This window comes from Mobula birostris, chromosome 2 (assembly GCF_030028105.1).
Source record: "Mobula birostris isolate sMobBir1 chromosome 2, sMobBir1.hap1, whole genome shotgun sequence".
Lineage (NCBI taxonomy): Eukaryota > Metazoa > Chordata > Chondrichthyes > Myliobatiformes > Myliobatidae > Mobula > Mobula birostris.
Window position 1 is genome coordinate 140,195,084 of NC_092371.1, and position 19,422 is coordinate 140,214,505.

The following is a 19,422-nucleotide window of genomic DNA, read 5'->3' on the forward strand; positions in this document are numbered from 1 at the left end:
GTTATTGAGATTACGTTGTTGTAATTATCATATACAAGTATAAACCCAGTTAATACACGGATATTAAACCTCCCAATCTTACAGCATACAAATATATATAGACAAATTAACTTGAAAACAGAAAAAAAACCCAAAAAAAACTAAGCTCCAAAATAGACCAACTAAACTACATAAAAAAAAAGACATGGGCTGTTGTGAAACATTAAAAAAAAAGAACCATTAGTGTTGTTGACTCCGCTCCCCTCAACATAAACTAAAAAGAAATAGAGTAGGTTTGGAAAAGGTCAAATTACATCATATGAAAGTATTGAATAAATGGCCTCCAAGTCTTTTCAAATTTAATAGAGGATCATAAATAACACTTCTAATTTTTTCTAGAGTTAAACACAACATAGATTGAGAGAACCAATGAAATGTGGTGGGGGGATTGATCTCTTTCCAATTCAGCAAAATGGATCTTCTGGCCATTAGTGTAAGAAATGTAATCATCCCACAAGCTGAAGATGTTAAAAGATTTGGTTCTATCACTGATAAACCAAAAATTGCAGTAATAGGGTGGGGTTGTAAATCAATACTCAAAGTGGTTGAAATAATATCAAAGATATCTTTCCAGTATTTTTTTAAAAGAGGACATGACCAAAACATATGAGTTAAAGAAGGTATCTCGGAATGACATCTATCACATATAGGATTTATATGAGAGTAATAACGAGCTAATTTATCCTTGCACATGTGAACCCTATGTACTACCTTAAACTGTATCAATGCATGTTTGGCACATACAGAGGATGAATTAACTAATTGAAGAATTTTTTCCTATTTTTCAATAGGTAAAGTAATCTTAAGTTCCCTTTCCCAATCGGTCTTAACTTTATTAGATATGTCTGGACATATTTTCATAATTATATTATAAATCTTTGCTATTACACCCCTCTGAAAAGGATTTAAACCTAAAAATTTTCCCAAAAATATCTGATGAATATAAATTGGGAAAGGTAGGAAAAACAGTATTGAAGAAATTTCTAATCTGTAAGTATCTAAAGAAATGGGATCTATCATTGATAAGTCCGATTAATGCTATCAAGATGATGATCTAAACTAAATTTTTATATTTATTTCAAGTGGTGCCAGTTTTTATTCCAAAATCCTTTCTTGATAAGGTTGATTTTAAAATCTCTTCATATATATGGCAGAATAAAAATCCCAGGATAGGTAAAAGATACTTACAGAAATTTAAAAAGGAGGGGGATCTGGCATTGCCGAATTTTAGATTTTATTATTGAGCAATTAATATTAGATATTTAAAATTTTGGACATGGAACTTGGATACAATTTCTAGTCCACATTGGGTAAATTTTGAAAGTAAATCTTTACAAGGGTTTTCATTGGGATCTACTTTAGGGACCTCGCTTCCCTTTTCTCTTTCTGAATTGTATTAACAAATGGTTAACCCAATAGTAAAACATGCTTTATGAATATGGTTTCAATTTCAAAATTTTTTTAGGTTGAATCACTTTATTCTTGCAAGTCCTATTTTATCTAATTTGTTTTTTCAACCCTCTATCATGGATCAAGCCTATTTGGCTTGGAAAACTAGAGGTATATCAAGATTTTGTGATCTATTTTTGGATAATTGTTTCATGTCTTTCAAACAGTTATCTAACAAATACAATTTGCCTAGATCCCATTTCTCCAAATTAACCTGAAGAAAAAATTCTTTGAATCAAATTAATTTGATTGAATTAAAGATGATGCATGCACATTACGCTCCTTCGGTCAACATCTTCTGGATAGCTCATGAAACCATGTGTTTCACTTCTTTTAAGTCTTTTGCATTTGTTTTTCATCTTGAATGCGATTCTGGAATTGTTGGAGTTGTGATTTGTAGTTTGGAGATTGTTTGGGTGTTCCAGTGCTCTGCAGTCTCCAAGAGGATTCCAGGAGGCAGAGGCAGCATGCAGGAATCTCATGCAAGAAAGCTGCGAGCCAATGTTTGACTCCATTTCACCCATTAAAGCTTCCATTGTTCACCTATTAAAGCGATGAGAGAGATTGAAATGCTGGCTGCCTGCCTTTTCATCACTAGTGAGATCTCTCTGCTGCCAGAGAGGGAAGACTGCCTTTTTTTCGCTGGTGAGATGAGAGGAAGAATGTTGCCCAGGTTTTCTGCATTTTGGTTGTGGACTCGGACTGTGGACATTTTTCAGTCTTACGGGTTTTTTTTGTATTCTGTGATTTTTGCCCTATCTTTCTCATTTTTTGTGTGCAGGGTAGAAGGATTTGTGGATCGAATTGGGAGGACGGATTTGGGGGTTGATGATCGTGCTGCTGTTCGTTTCTTTCTTGGTTTCGTGACTATCTGGAGAAGAAGAATTTCAGAGTTGTATACTTTGATAATAAATGAATCTTTGAAATGCTTAAAGGCTTTTTATATCTTTCTCTATCATATCCCTGTCATGAAAGTATTTTGGTCTTTATTGAGGTGTAGTTGTTGAGGCTTTGGTCTTTTTCAGTATCTGACTTGCAGTGATTAACCGGGGGTAAAATATTCAGATGAGAACTAAAATCGCTCAGTCCTACCTTCTCTAATACAACTCTCTGGGTTGCTTATTTCTTTAATGCTCCCATTTTCAGTCCGTGAGCAGATGTAGTGCTGCATATTATACAGAGCTGAAATGATTTAAGAAATTCAAAATTCAAAGTAAATTTATTATCAAAATATATACATGTCACCATATTCAACCCTGAGATTCATTTTCTTTGTGGGCATACTCAGTAAATTCAAGAAGCTTAACAGAATCAATGAAAGGCTGCATCCAACAGGATGGACAAACAACCAGAGTGCAAAAGATAACAATCTGTGCAAATACCAAAGAAAAAAAAAGTACTAACTATACAATAAATATCGAGAACATGAAATGAAGAGTCCTTGAAAGTGAATCCATTAGTTGTGGAAACAGTTCAGTGATGGGGCTTGTTCAAGAGCCTGATGGTTGAGGGGTAATAATTGTTTCTCAAACTGGTGGTATGGGTCCTGGGGCAAATACAACACCTTCCTGATGGTATCAGCAAGAAGAGAGCATGTGCGGGATGGTGGGAGTCCTTGATGATGGATGCTGCTTTCCTCTGACAGCACTCTGTGTAAATGTGCTCAGTGGTAGGGCGAGCTTTGCCTGTGATGGACTGAGCTGCATCCACAGCCATTCAAGGAGATTGGTGTTTCCATACCAGGCTGTGAGGCAATCAGTCAATATACTCTTCCCCACACATCTATAGAAGTTTGTCAGAATTTTAGATGACATGCCGATCATCGCAAACTTCTAAAGAAGTAGAAGTTACTTTGAACTTCTGAAGCAAAAGGAAGGCTGCCATGCTTTCTTCGTAATTGTATTTGCATGCTGGGCCCAGGACAGACCCTTGAAATGATAACACTGAGGAACTTTAAGTTGCTAAGGACCTCCAAGTTCCTCCGCCTGAAGTCAATAATCAGCTCCTTGATCATGCAGACATTGAGAGGCTGTTGTTGAGACACCACTCAGCCAGATTTGCATCTCCCTCCTATATGCTGATTCATCGCCATCTTTGATTTAGCATACGACAGCAAACGGAAATATGGAATTGGAGCTGTGCTTAGCCTTTCAGTCGGAGGGGTGCTAAGCGCCTAGCCTGTGGTACACCTGTGCTGATGGACATTTTGGAGGAGATGGATTTTGCCAATATGAACTGACCGAGGTTTTCAAGCGAGGAAATCGAGGATCCAATTACACAAGGAGGTATTGCGGCCAAGGTCTTGAAGCTTATTGACCAGTTTTGAGGGGATTATGGTATTGACTGCTGAGTTGTCATTGATAATGTGCATCTTGATGTATGCAGCATTGCTGTCCAGATGTTCCAGGGTTGAGTGGAGAATGAACGAGATGACATCGGCTCTGGATGTTGTGCTGGTAGGTAAATTGGAGGGGATCCAAGTCGTTTCTCAGACAGGAACGTTCAATCAGCCAACCATTCAAAGCACTTCAACACAGTGGATGAAACTGCTACTGGAGAGAGACATTGAGGCAGGTTACCACATCTTTCTTAGTCACCGGTATAAATGAAGCCTGTTTGAAGCAGGTGCGTACCTCAGACTGCTTAAGCAAGAAATTAAAGATATTGGTGTGCACTCCAGACCTCACTCAAAGCATCAGCTAGGTTTTCCTGCTAATGAAGACAAAAACAGGGTTAGATATGATAGTTTTCAACCAGCTGTGCTCATTTGATTTTCCACTGGGAGTCAAATGTCATCCATCTGACCTTTTCTAGTGGGAAAAAATCAAACCAGGCCACATTGAACTCAGTTCCTCTAAGCCCACCCCTTACAAATGTTGGCGCAGGTACAGGTGCTTCCAAACCATGTCAGTTCATTAGCAGTATGTCCCAGGACATCAGGAAAAAGTGGAATGGAGAAATAGGCCTTCGCAGTAGTTTCCTCTCCCTCAATAAAAATCCCATACACTTCTCGTGTTAGTCCATTTTGAACAGAAATAATACAGTCAGTGGCCACTTTATTAGGTACACCTGTACACCTGCTCATTAATCCAATTAGCCAGTCATGTGGTAGCAACTCAATGCACAAAAAGCATGCACAGTCACTAAATTCAGTTATCTCCAGATGGAATTTTAAAAAGGCAAATTGGAATGTGTTTGATGATTAATGTGAAAGTAGGTTTTGATCTTTTGGTTTTGGTGGATATTGAGTCGAGTAATAACACCATGTGCTCTGTACCTATTACCAGGTTGTTAGGAGACAACAAAAGCAAGGCTGTTCCCTGGCGGGCAGATGAATGTAAATAAGCTGTGAAGATATCGACTAAAACTTTTCAGAAAGTTAAGCAGTGTCACTCCTATTTATCTTCATAAAATATTAAAGAGCTTAAGCCATAGTAAGAATGTTAGTGAGAAGGAAAAAGAAAATGCATTAGAGAATGTACTGGAAAAGAGCCAGGTAGCAGAAGTTAGGGGTATGATACGGAAAATGGGGGGAGTTAGAAAACTTGATGCATTACCGGTTTTGTACATTGGGTAAAAGGTAGCTGTTATTAACTCTGAAGAACAGAATTATTAGCAAAAACATATATCAGTTTGGCCAATTCAAATAAAGTAGAGAGATTTTATGGAGAAGCAGTTTTGGCCAGCAGTCCTCAGATTGCAGAGAGAAGAGAATGTTCCTGTTCTTGCTTGGATGTTGAGTTTACATTATCTGAACTTAAAGGGCTATTACAGTGCTGGTCAGATATCACCTGGTAAAGATGATATTTGTTATAATATACTTACATGGTTATCGGATTTGAAACTTATGTTTTTGGAATTTTTAATATAATATGGGTTGAAGGGCGACTTCCTCCTTCCTGACAGCAGTTTTTATCCAATGTTGAAACTTGTTAAGGATCAATCAGATCCATCCAGTTATAGACTTATTTCACTAACTTCACATGGATGTAAGATAATGGAAGGAACAGTTATAGCAAGGCTTTCTTATTTTGTAGAAAATTAGTTGTATTCCTATCAGGATTTTGTAAAGAGAGAACAATGACCATGGACCATAAGTTTAGAATCTGATATTCATAACACTCAAGTTAATAAAGAATCAGAGCTAGCACTTTTCTTTGATGTTAAAAAAGCTTATGATGTGTTATGGACACAAGGGTTACTGCAAAGACTCGTTATTTGTTTTTTTTCTAAAAGGAACATTACACCCACAATTGATCTAAAAATATATGGTACATCTCTTAAACAAGAGTCAGTGGTAAAGTTTTTAGTTACGTGGATGGACAGGAGACTAACACGGAAAGTGCACGTGAATAAAATTCCAGAAAAATGTAAGAAAGCCCTTAATGTGCTCAGGTGCTTAGCTGGGTATGATTGGGGATGCAAGTGGGAGGTCACTTATACAAATGTATATTGCAATAACCAGATCTGTCTTTGAGTATGGATGTGTTGTTTATGGGTCAACCTTGGCAGCGGTCTTAAACCACCCAGATAAGGTTCAAGCTCAAGCATTGAGATTATTTTGTACAATTAGATCATCCTCAATTTCAGCATTACTGGTACAATGGGTAAATTACCTTTATATCTACACCGGTTACACTTAGCAATGTTTTATTGGGTTAATGTAAGAGGACATAAAGTTGGTAATCCAATATTAGCAACATTAGGAGAGTCCGGAGAGCAATTCATTCGTAAGATCTTCAATTTTTGTGTGGATGGGAAATGAATGGGCACAAACTTGGATTATTTAATATGGAATGTGGTCCCAGTGTATCCCTTTCTGAAACTCCTCTGTGGATTTTCCTTTAGCCTGTTGTTGATTTAGGCCTTCATGAAAGGATGAAGATTGATTGTATATCACTGGTGCAGGTAGTTCTGCCATAATATGCAAAATATTATGGCAGATGCTATGGTTTCTTGTGCATTTATATGAATGGATCAAAAGATCCAGTGACAGGTCATTCAGCTGTTTCTCTTTATGTTCTAAAGTTTCAGTTGACTGTTAAGAAAAGAATATCAAAGTATCAGTATTCATGTCTGAAATGGTTGATATCATTTTAGCCTCGGAACGGGTCAAAAAAGTATGCCCTGATTAAGTACTTCTATGCTCTGATTCATTTTCTGTTTGACACCTAATAAAACAGGTATTTGAAATTGTAAGCCAGACATTTTTCTAGAAATTGGGCAACACTTGTTGAGGTCGCAGGGTCTAGACCTGTGTATACATTTCTGATGGGTCCCTGCCCAGGTTGGGCTTGAGGGAAATGAGGTGACAGACATTCAAGCCAAGTAATCATTAAAATTAAGGATGTAAATACATTGATCCCTTTGCATAAAGAGGAGGTAAAAGCTATAACTAAAAAGTTTATTTGATTGAAGTTGGGAAAGGAAAAGACAGCAGCTATATAAAATTCAGAGGATGATAGGAGCTCAACAGGAAAATGAATATAACAGGAAGGAAGAAGTTATATTTGGATATTTACGTACAGGGCATACTAGGTTAAATAATTCCTTGTTCAGAATTAATATGCATTATACAGGCATTTGTAGGGAATGTACTTGTCAAGAAATGGTGTAGTATGTATTATTTGAATGACAATCCTATGAGGTGCAAAGCAAACATCTAATTGCTTAATTAAGATCTTTGTTGGGATATCACTGCCATCGTAATGTATATAAGTGAGTATTTGATTTTGTGATATTATTTGAGATTTTTTGGGGGGAGGGAATTAAAGTGAGTGTCCACAGTGTCTCTACTCCACACTCCACCTCGGTAAATGGTGGTAATGCACCTTATGTTGGTCTGCCAACCACCATTGAACTTTACAACTAGGAGAAGAGGTTCAGTTGTAGTCACACCAAATATCAGGATAGGAAAGAAGTGTGAACTTAATGATTTTGACCAAAGAAAAATTGTTGGTACCAGATGGGATGGTTTTAGAATCTCAGAAGCAGCTGATCTCCTGGGATTTTCACACACAGCAGTCTCTAGAGTTTACAGAGAATGGTGCAAAAAACAAAAAAAAAATATGCAGTGAGCGGTAGTTCTGTGGGTAAAAATACTTTGTTAATGAGAGGGATCAAAGTAGAATGGCCAGACTGGGTCAAGCTGACAGGAAGGCAACAGTAACTCAAATAACCACACATTACAACAGCGGTGTGCAGGAAAGTATTTCTGAATGCCCAACACGTCAAACTTTGAAGTGGATAAGCTACAGCAGCAGAAGACCACAAACATACTCTAAGTGGCCACTTTATTAGGTTAAGAAGGTACCTAATAAGGTGGCCAATGAATATAGTTTTTTTGTACGGGAAATAAACTGATCGTGTGACATTGTGTTCTGAACATGGTGGGAGTGAATTGGAAAGACATGAAGTTTTTCTGATTGTTCCTTGATAATTTTTAATGCTTTATTATTGAATGGTAAATGGTACAAAATAACAACTAATGATACTTTTATTACTCCAGGCAAAGAAGCAATGTGAACTCCGAAAACATTCCTCTTGCAAAATCCACACAAACAACTGCCATCCAGGTACAGTTTATCTTAAGTATTCAGATATCCCTTAAAGTTCAAAGTAAATTTATTACTGAAGTAACATATGTCACAACGTACAACCCTGAAATTCATTTTCTTGCAGGAATCCTCAATAAATCCATAATAGAATAATAACCATAATAGAATCAATGAAAGACCACACCAACTTGGGCATTTAACCAATGTGCAAAAGACAAACTGCAAATAAAAATAGAAAGAAAGAATAAATAAAATAATAAGCGACAAATAGTGAGAATATGAAATGAAGAGACTTTGAAAGTGAGTCCATAGGTTGTAGGAACATTTCATTGAATTGGCAAGTGAAGTTATCCCCTTTGGACTGTTCTGAATCTGGTACAGTGAAAATTCAACCTTTTCTAATTGGCTGAGCTCTAAAATTGGAATTTTGCTTCGACACTACCCTTTTTGCTTCTTTAAGACATTTCTTAATTTGTCAAAATGACAAATTTTATTTACTTGTCTAGCCTGTATTTCTGTTGGATTTAGCAGGTAGTTTTGTCTGATTATGTTCCAGTGAAGGGTTAACAGCTATTTTACAATGTTAGTGCTATCTGATTGTGAAATGCTGTTGCTGGAAAAACGATGAGCAGAAGCTGTCATAAAGATGGCAAATTATTTCCATTTGTCTTCGTCCTCCAATGTATGAATCCCCTCTATTGTCCATCCCATCACTTTACAGGAAGTTTACTTTGTGAAAGTCAGGATTATCATTAGAATGGATTTGCCATTTGTGGCGTTCATGTCATGTATGTAAACTTGGAACTATCTGAGGGCATCATTCAGAGCTGCAAAATCATGGCTGTAACAATTGGCAAAATAGTATAATAGTTTTCATCCATAATTCCTCAGAATTGAAAATTTAGTCTTAATGTCTTCTCGCGCAGCATAACCACCAGTTTTTGTATAGCAATATCCAAGGAAAAAAGGCAAGTGAGCAATTAAGCAGCCTTGCTTGTACTACACATATGTAATAGTTGGGAAATGAATACTCATCACTTTCTTCTGATGAACAGCCTTCTTCTGTTACATGCTGTGTATTGTGATGTGGATAAAGGTTTATTAACCTTTAGTTTATTGATCTCACAATGAGATATAATTCATAGCTAACCTCCTTTAATTTTATAAAGTCTAAAGGTTAAAAGTTATTGCAAACCTTTAAGCAGTCTTTGAGAAGGAGCAAGGGTTCTGCCAATGCTGCATAATTTACTTTATCATTGAGATATAAGGTGATTAGACTCTATTGGATCCAAAGTTGACTTGGTAATAGGAGACAGAGGATGAGGCAGCATACTGCTTCAATACTTGTAAGACCGTTATCAGGCCTGTACCACAGGGATCAGTGCTGGGGCTCTTACTATTTGTCTTATAGGTACACTGTATATTAATAACTTGGATATGAGTGTTTGATTAGTAAGTTTGCAGATGGCACCAAAATTGGTGGTGTTGATAATGGGAAGGATATTCTTGGGTTCTGAATGAATATTGATCATCTATTAGGTTGGTCCCGTGAACTGAATCCTGAGAAGTGTGAGGTGTTGCATTTCGGCAGGTCAAATAGGGTAGGACACAGTTGAGGAAATATAGGACTCAAGAGAGTACTGAGGAGCAAATCCATAGATTTCTAAAGTTGGAAGCACACATTGATACAGGACACTGGCCTTCTCTGTCTGAGGCATGGAATAGAAGAGCACGGAGATCCTGGTACAACTTTATAAATCGTTGGCCACAGCTGGAGATGTGTGCATATCTAGTGGACACACAGAAGATACAGTGTGATGCTCTTGGGAACACACAGAGCAGATTTACCAAGATGTTACCACAGATGGAATGTTTCAGTAACAAGGAAAGACTTGATAGCCTGGGTTTGCTTTTCTTTGTTTGGAGTGGGAAAAGCAGAGGGGGCTTTCACTAAAAGGTATACAAAATAATGAGAGCATAGATATATGAGTAGTGAGAAATGTTTCTCATTACATGTATGTCAAACACCACAAGTGTGTATAAGATAGGAGTAAGAGTGCTGAAAAGATTTGAGCAATTTTGCAGGAGAGTGATATTCTTGAGGCTGGCAAAACTCTGGCTGTAAACATGCTAGATATTGCTATGTGGCTCTGCAGTGTACCTGGTCTGATCACTTACAACCTGCCAACATCCTTTCTCTTCACACTGCCTCGATGTAATTATGGCCTGGGCACTGACAAATGTGTGCAATAAAAAATGTAGTTCAGGGGGCCACTAAAACCATCTATTGTTAGGAGCTACATAAATATAAATGTCATTAGGTTCTGGTAAATTTATACCATACCAATTCTCCTCTGTTCAATTTTTTTTTGCTTACAAAGAGCCTGTCCTGTAATGGTCAGATGGTATACATACAATATGGATCTGTCAGTGCTACTCATTCTCTCTTAACCTGCATGACAGATTCTTCACCTCTTCCATCGCCTATGTTAACTCTGTCATGGGCCTCCTGTTCACCTTCTGCATCCATGTGTTTCTTTTTATTGCAAAGCTATACAGCAACTGTGGCTCAGTTTGAGTTTTCCCATGATAAAGTACTGTGGCGGTTAGTGTAACACCCTACAGAGCCAGCAGTCCGGGTTCAATTCCTGTCACTGTCCAAAAGGAGTTCTACATTCTACCCAGGACTGTGTGGGTTTCCTCCGGGTGCTCCGGTTTCCTCTTACATCCCAAAGGCGTACAGGTTAGGGTCAGGTGGATGCTGTGTTTGTGCTGGAGGCATGGCGACACTTGCAGGCTGCTCCCAGTACATCCTCAGACAACGTTGGTCATTGAAACATTTTGCTGTTTGTTTCAATATTTTGATCTGCATGTTACAAATAAATCTAATCTTTAATCCTTGAGATTTTGGCATGCTTAGGGGGCATCTCCATTATTTAATGATGATATTTGGGTTTTGCAGCTTTATTAAAGGAAGACGTTGGAATGAGTGTAATTCCATGTGTCCCATAAATGGTTTCTAACATGCAATTATGTATATAGGCTACACATTATTCTGATAACACGTCTGACCGCCAAGAATAATGCATAAAACAGGTGAAAACAGTGCTTTATTCGCTGAGGTCATGAATGGAACTTTGTGAGTCAAAATTGCTCTTTGCATCATCAAGAGTAGTTTTGAAATGACACGTTTGCACTACATGAATTATAAATTTCTTTCAAGTTTGACCAGATCATAGAGTATTTTGAAATATAGTTATGTAAGGATGCACTTCAGGAAATGGAACCTCATCGATACAGTGGAAGTGAATCAACTGCTGATTTAAGTAGCAGCTTTGATCTGTTAGAATCCAGATACCTTTTATGATAAACCAAAATCTTCATGCAATATTTATATGATTTTGGGAGCGTACTTGTTTACAAATTTATTGGTTGCTATGGCAGCGCAGTTATCTTTGCCAGCAATTACATAAATTCATCTGAAGCTTCATTGTATATTTGCCGACCAGCAATATCGGGTTGGAGATTTTGCAAAGAAGATTCTCAGCTGAGGATTTGTATTGTTTTGGGCAGCAGGATTTTAAATTTGTCATGCTAAAAAGAGGTACTTCTCTTTTATTATTATTAATTCATAGTGGGTGTGGTCTTAATGAACATTCTTAGCAATCAGGACTGTTAGTCATGTCAATCACATGGTGACATCATTTTGTTTTGATCTCAAATGCAGAAATGAAAAATACATGAAAAGAAATGTTACTCCATATTTCTCTTGAGGATATACTTTGGGCAAGAGTGCAACTACTAGAGAAAGAGTAGCCTTTGGATTCCTACCCAAATAATTCACTATAACTTCCATTTCAACAATACCAGAGGAAAGTATTGCTAATGCAGGACATTTGAAATGAAACATGAAGATGATAAATACTTGATTTGTTAGAAAACATGTTTGGAGGAATAAAGCAATACTGCAGGTCAATGACTTATTACCAGAATGGGAAATAGTTGAAGGTATTTAGAAGCAGAGGAGAGAATGAAAGGGAAGGCCAGTCATAGGCTGAGAGGTGGCAGAGACTGAATGGCCAAAGGATTGGTGGTGTACGTTAACATAGATGATAACTGAACAAATCAAAGATCTTTTGAAGAGAGTAGTTCACGGACATCAAAAATAATTCCTAGAGGAAATGCAAATATGAATAGCAGAATCATTGTTTGAAATTATTGAAATTATTCAAGATTCCATATATTTTAATGTGCCTAGTCCAAAGATGGAGGTGTTGTTACAGGCTTAAGTTAATAAGATAGGATGTGGTACCTTATGGTTTTCACAATTGCAAACAAGTATCTGATATGATAGATTAGATTAGATTCAACTTTATTGTCATTGTCATTGTGCCGCGTACAGATACAAAGCCAATGAAATGCATTTAGCATCTGACCAGAAATGCGAAGAATAGTGTTATTTACAAAATAACTGCGAATAAAAAAAGTGCTACAGCACACAAATATAAAAGTACTGAGACAGTACAATACGGATGTAATACTGCTTAGCGCTGTGATGAAATTTTCAGCAGTGTCACAGCCTCAGGGAAGAAGCTCTTCCTGTGCCTGGTGGTGTGGGAGCGGAGGCTCCTGTAGCACCTACTGGATGTGAGGAGAGTAAAAGGTCCATGGTTAGGGTGAGATACATCCTTGATAATGCTTTTCACCCTGCCCAGGCAGTGCTTATGGTGGATGTGGTCAATGGTGGGCAATTGGGTGCCGATAATCCACTGGGCAGTTTCCACCACACGCTGGAGTGCTTTGCGGTCCGATACGGGACAATTGCCATACCACACTGAGATGCAGCTGGTGAGTATGCTCTCAATGGTACAGCGGTAAAAGTCTGTCAGTATCCTGGGACAGAGGTGAGCTTTCTTGATGCTCTGCAGGAAATAAAGGCGCTGTTGCGCCTTTTTGATCAGGATGGAGGAGTTCAGGGACCAGGTGAGATCCTCGGAAATGTGGACACCAAGGAATTTGAAGCTTGATACACGCTCCACTACAGTTCCGTTGATGTAGATGGGGACGTGAGTGTGGCTCCTAGCATGCCTGAAGTCCACAATGATCTCCTTGGTCTTCTGGGTGTTAAGGGCCAGATTGTTGTCAGCACACCACACGGCCAGGTGCTGGACCTCATCCCTGTAGGCTATCTTTTTATTCCCTCTGATCAGACCAACCACTGTGGTATCGTCTGCAAACTTGATTATGGAGTTAGAACCATGTACAGGAACGCAGTCATAGGTGAAAAGGGTTACAGGGATCAGGATGAGAATGAGATAGAAGATTAAAATGATGGTAACGTAGTGGTTAGAGAGACACTGTTACACATTTTGTCATCGGAGGTCAGAGTTCAGTTCCATTGTCATCTGTAATTTGTCCATACATCCTCCCAGTGGAATGCATAGGTTTTCTTCAAGTGGTCCGGTTTCTTCCCACAGTCCAAAGACATGACGGTTAGTTGGTTAATTGGTCCCATGATTAGGCTAAGAGGTTGCTGGGTAATATGTCTCAAAGGGTTGGCGGGGCCTATTCCACACTGTATCTCAATGAATAATAAATACAAATTAGGGGTTGGAATTTTTGGCCTGTTCAGAAGAGTTAGAAATTTTAGAGATAGTTAAGGATTTTACAGAATATAAAGAAAAAAAACTTTTAAAGACTTGGAAGAGATTTGAAAACTACCTTTTAGAAATGGTGTTGAGGCTAAAAGACCTGGGAGATAAGGCACTCAAAATGTAAGGTAAAATAGGTACAAAACACAGGCACAGATCTGCAAGCAAATCTGTTTTATCATTGAAATGTAGATTGTGAGTTTTGCTATGTGGGCAATTGCACTGCATCACCCAGAAATGTTAGCAGTGGAACATGTCCAGGAGGAGGTGGAGTCAAACTTCAGGTAATTAATTGGATTTAATGTCCTCTTTGGTGCATGTGGCTTGTCATCATTGTTGCATTGCTGGCTTGTAACATTGGGAAACGGATTCTCTTGGCTTTCCCTAAGTACAGGTAGGTGTGCTTTATAGTGGGTGTGTCTAATCAGGCAGTGCTGGTCCGTGATCACCCTGGCTTTCCTTTTCACGCATGATGTCGGTACAACAAAGCCGACTAACAATTGCGTGCCAACAAACTTTCAATATTGTGGTTAGCTTGGCAGCATGTACCCACATTTGGGGGTGTTATGTTTGTTGTGCCTTCTTTCAAGAAGTGAAGTCTCCTCTTGCACTGTCAGTCAAAGCAAGACATGCTCACGTCTGTCTTCAGATTGAAGTTGTGTGGGTACCAGCAAGCTCACTGTATTTCTCATGCCATCTGACCTGTCTGGGATCCTCCACACTTTGTTCAAACACTGGGAAACCCACTGGTGCGAGTAATAGGGTTGCAGGCAAAAATAAACACCTAACAGAAAGGTTTAGCAGGAGCAATGGAGAGAAACTGTTTTCATAATGGCCCACATCAGCTTGCCAAGTTTTACTGTGTTATTTCTATAACTGCCCTTCACATTTTTTGTGTAGTAACCTTCGACACATATTAAGGTTCATAAATTTACCTCAGATTTTCAGGATATACAAATGCAGGGAAGGGAATTCAGGCCAATTATATTTAGGCGAACACCCAGCTGGTGCATCAAGCAGTTCCTCCACCCGACAGAAAATGTATCTCCAAATAAAGGAGGTACAATTTCTGTTGCACCTCTCACTGCTTAAATGAGTGCAATTCCCATCATATCACTTTGCAATCAGTTTACAAAATCCTGATGTTTCAATAAATGATGATTGGCATTAAGGACCCAGTTGCTTCATAGACCTAGTTTGGAAAAGGTAAGTCGATGTCACTTCCTCATCTACCATCTCTGTGGCTTTTTTTTTGCCCCATTGATGTTTTGCCTGGCAAGCACCAGTTCATGAAGAAGTTCTACCTCCACAACCTTCATGTAGGATGAACAGTTTGGGTAGGGTGTAATCTGGGAGGGCACTTTGGGATCTGGGATTTGTCAGATTCGCTAGGGGCTAGAGGAGTTAGAATCTGAGACTTGAAAATATGAACAAGGTCTGTCAAGGAAAGAGGGAGGATAGGAAGATCAGGGATGGGACATTTGGCAGGGATAACATTGGAAAATGAGATCAGTAGTTACTCAATGGTGATGAAGAGCATTTGTTCTGAACAATGATCTTACACACTCAGCCTAGTTAGATCTGGCGACATGAATTCAGAAATCAATTACCTTGTCCTTTCTTCGACAAATTTTCCTGATAGTTTACTGTTCATTTCTGCTTCAGAACAAGGGAGGTTGCAGCTATAGGAGGACCTTCCCAAACTAGGGATTGTACAACATTTTACACCCAGGTCTGAATGAAAGGTCATTGATCTGAAACATTAATCGGTTGTTTCAGCACAGACCCTGTCTGACCTGCTGAGTATTTGCAGCATCTGTGTTTTCTTTTCTGCTTCAGCAACATTGATGTTGGGTATGGAAGCACTCGTTTAGGACTACACTTTACTCAGAGTCTGGTGGATTGAAAGAGAAGTGTGATAGTGTGGTTGTTGGTTGCAGGTATCTGCAGGGTGTACTGCTGTGAACCTGATGGCGGGGGGGGGGGGGTTGCAGTTCAGAAGCACTGTTTCTATCAGGGTGGGTGTATGGAATGAAAAATGGAATGTATGTGGGGGGTTGGAAAGTTATGACGTGTGGGGAATGGGGCGACAATAAAATCATTAAAGCAAAGGGTATTGAGACAAGATCCATATGTTAACTTTCAGTCAGTTATCAAGGCACAACAAAGAAGAAGACATAGGAAAGTAGGACAATAACGTCTGGAGAGATTTACAATTGAGTTTTGAATGATTAAATACCTCCAGTACCTAATAAAATGGCCAATGAGTGTATGTTTGTTGTCTTCTGCTGCTGTAGCCCATCTACTTCAAGGTTTGACATGGTGTGCATTCAGAGATACTCTTCTGCACACCACTGTTGTAACGCATGGTCATTTGAGTTACTGTTACCTTTCTGTCAGCTTGAACAAGTCTGTCCTTTCTCCTCTGACCTCTCTCATTAACAAGGCATTTTTGCCCATAGAACTGCTGCTCACTGGATATTTTAATTGTTTTTCACACTATTCTCTGTAAACTCTAGAGACTGTTGTGCATGGAAGACCCCAGGAGATCAGCAGTTTGAGATACTCAAAGCTCCCCATCTAGCACCAACAATAATTTCAAGTTCACAGTCACTTAGGTCACATTTCTTCCCCATTCTGATGTTTGGTCTGAACAACTGAACCTCTTGACCATGTCTGCATGCTTTTATGGATTGAGTTGCTGCCACATGACTGGCTGATTAGATGAGTGCATTAACGAGCAGGTGTACCTAATAAAGTTGCCACTGTGTGTATTGTGCAGCAAAAAAGGTTCTGAACATTATTTTGAATATTTGGTTGCTGTGTTACAGAACATTGGTTAATTACTTTTGGCAAATAAAGGGATAGCTTTTTATTTAGCTGATGGTTTTAATTATCTTTTTTTTGGAGACTGAGAGATCAGAACATACCAGCATGCTTTGTGATCTGCATACACGTCAGACAGTCTTTTTCCCACAACCAGCTGACCTGCTGGACTCTTTCTCATGGCATGTGAATACGTCACTTTCCCACACTTTCCCTATAGTCAGACACTTTCCCATATCTCATGAGCACACTGACACTCTCCCATATCATTAGGACATGTGGTTAATGGAATTATTTTTAATATGGAATAATTTAATATAAGAAGATTGAAAACAATCTTAAATATTGTTTACAAAATGTATCAAACACTGTGAACTTGTCACACTGTTTACCTGATATTTTTAAAAAAACTCAGGGTCGGATTTCAACAGAACCTTTTGAAAGTCATGGGTACAGGCAATGATGCGGGGTAGTCGACCAACATACCAGTCATTTCTTTGCACAAGAGATTTTGCAGATGTTGGAAATCTTGTGCAACACACACAAACTGCTGAAGGAACTCAGCAAGTTAGGCAATACCTATAGAGGGAAATAAACAGTCTACATTTTGGGTCAAGACCCTTCATCAGGACAGGTAATTTCTTTGGCCTTTACAGATCATAACCCTCATCCCTGTTGCCACTGCTGACCACTAACTTTCCACAAATGTCTCTGACTGGAACTTACCTGAAAGCTTGTTGCCTCTCTATTGACCTTCCCTGTTATCTCAAAATAAGTTTGGGATTGAGAATGGGAAGAGGGCAGAACAATGAGTTGGATCACAGTTTCCATTTTCATGTTAACTTTCCTACAACTTAAACACTCAGTTAAAAATATCAACAATTGTGATGTCAGATCATAAGACATGGAACTAAAATGGAAGAATCCTGCCTTTGGTACTGGTGCATTTGTTACCAGAGTGACCATTTGCTTTAGGCCATAAACAGCTTCAAATTCTCAGGCTAGTCCCTATCCCACCTCATCCCAAAAAATCCCACTCTCCCTTCTAATCCCAAACTGATCCCACTGTTTCCTCTAATCTCCCAGCTAATTTAAAATGGATTCTCTCACAAATCCCTAAGCAATCCTATGTTCCCCTCACATATCCCAAATTTATCTCCCTGCTCCCACTAATCCTAAACTGTTTTCACTGCTCCCCTCTAATGCAGAATTTATACCTGCACTCCTCACACTTTCATGAAGCTTCCCCCCAACTCCCACACCAATCCTCTCTCTCCCACATCAATCCATTACACCTCCACATAGATCCTAATTTCAAGCCCCCCCCCGCCGAATGGACACCAGTGATCCTCTCCATCCATAGACACCAACTGACCTCCAGTGTTTCCCATCATCTATTCCCCACTGAACACCAATGATTCCTTAATCTATAGACCCTATGATGATCTCCAGTGACCCTCTTGATCTCTCCCCCATTGAACTCTTGTGATTCCTTGATCTATCCCCAATACTGATTTAGTGACTTCCCCCTCCATCTTCCTCCAACATCTCCAGTTTTGCTCTATATCGATCACCCCTTGATCTATTCTCCACAGATCCCTAGTGATCCCCACCATCTATTCCGCAATGGACTCCTGTGATCCACTCAATTTATAGAGTCCTTTGCTAATCTCCAGTAGTCCATCTGATTAATTCCCCCACCTCTCTGGTGATCTCCTCTATCTATCCTCCCCAGGCTGATCTGCTGATGCCCTTCATCTATTCCCCACCACACTTGTTTCCAATGCTTGCCATCATTACCCTGAGTTCAATTCTGACACCATTCTCTAAGGACTGTCTGTAAGTCCTCGCCATGGAATGTGTGGGTTTTCCCCAGGTGCTCCTGTTTCCCCCCACAGTCCAAAGATGTACTGGGTACATTAACTGATCTTAGTAAATTGTCCTGGGATTAGATTAGAGTTAATAGGAATTGCTGGGGCAGTGTGGATCAAAGAGTCAGAAGGGCCTACTCCACCCTTTTTGGCTAAATAAAATAAATAATAATAAACCGTTCCATGATCATTCTTCACCCCCAATAATTACTAACCTTCTGATCAATAACCACATCATTCTGCACCCCAATAATCACTACCCTTCCAATCAATAACCACATCATTCTGCACCCCAATAATCACTACCCTTCCAATCAATAACATCATTGCTGCACCCCAATAATCACACCCTTCCAATCAATAACCACATCATTCTGCAGCCCCAATAATCACTACCCTTCCAATCAATAACCACCTCATTCTGCAGCCCCAATAATCACTACCCTTCCAATCAATAACATCATTGCTGCACCCCAATAATCACACCCTTCCAATCAATAACTACATCATTCTGCAGCCCCAATAATCACGACCCTTCTGATCAATAACTGCATCATTGCTGCACCCCAATAATCGCTAACCTTCCGATCAATAACTACATCATTCTGCAGCCCCAATAATCACGACCCTTCTGATCAATAACTGCATCATTGCTGCACCCCAATAATCACACCCTTCCAATCAATAACTACATCATTCTGCAGCCCCAATAATCACGACCCTTCTGATCAATAACTGCATCATTGCTGCACCCCAATAATCGCTAACCTTCCGATCAATAACTACATTGTTACTGCACCCCAATAAACACTACCCTTCTGATCAATAACCACATCATTCTGCAGCCCCAATAATCACTACCCTTCTGGTCAATAACCACTTGTTAATAAATGCAGCTCAAGGTGTACTTTAGGTGGTAGAGCTTCCTGAGCAAGCGCTGTACAGCGTGTGTAGGCTTCTCTATACAGAAAGCACTGCATTAGTGCACCCTGTTGTTATTAACACTGGACGGGGTTATGAGCCTGCACT

General features: G+C 39.2%; 2 long non-coding RNA genes across 3 annotated transcripts in view; one reads left to right on the forward strand and one right to left on the reverse strand.

Moving 5' to 3' along the window:
- The window catches only part of LOC140191827 (uncharacterized), a 41,633-nt gene extending 39,222 nt beyond the window's left edge, over nt 1–2,411 (forward strand). Inside the window, exon 3 of the long non-coding RNA XR_011883944.1 lies at nt 2,270–2,411. This is a non-coding gene — a long non-coding RNA (uncharacterized lncRNA). The remainder of the gene's footprint in view (nt 1–2,269) is intronic.
- Nucleotides 1–19,422, reverse strand: part of LOC140191818 (uncharacterized) — a 27,264-nt gene continuing 7,842 nt past the window's right edge. Inside the window, exons 2-3 of one of the 2 annotated variants that reach the window (XR_011883938.1) lie at nt 4,122–4,200; nt 1–4,037 (exon numbers count right to left, since the gene is read on the reverse strand). This is a non-coding gene — a long non-coding RNA (uncharacterized lncRNA). Of the gene's footprint in view, nt 4,041–4,121; nt 4,201–19,422 lie in introns of both variants that reach the window. The other variant, XR_011883937.1, reaches the window with a different exon arrangement.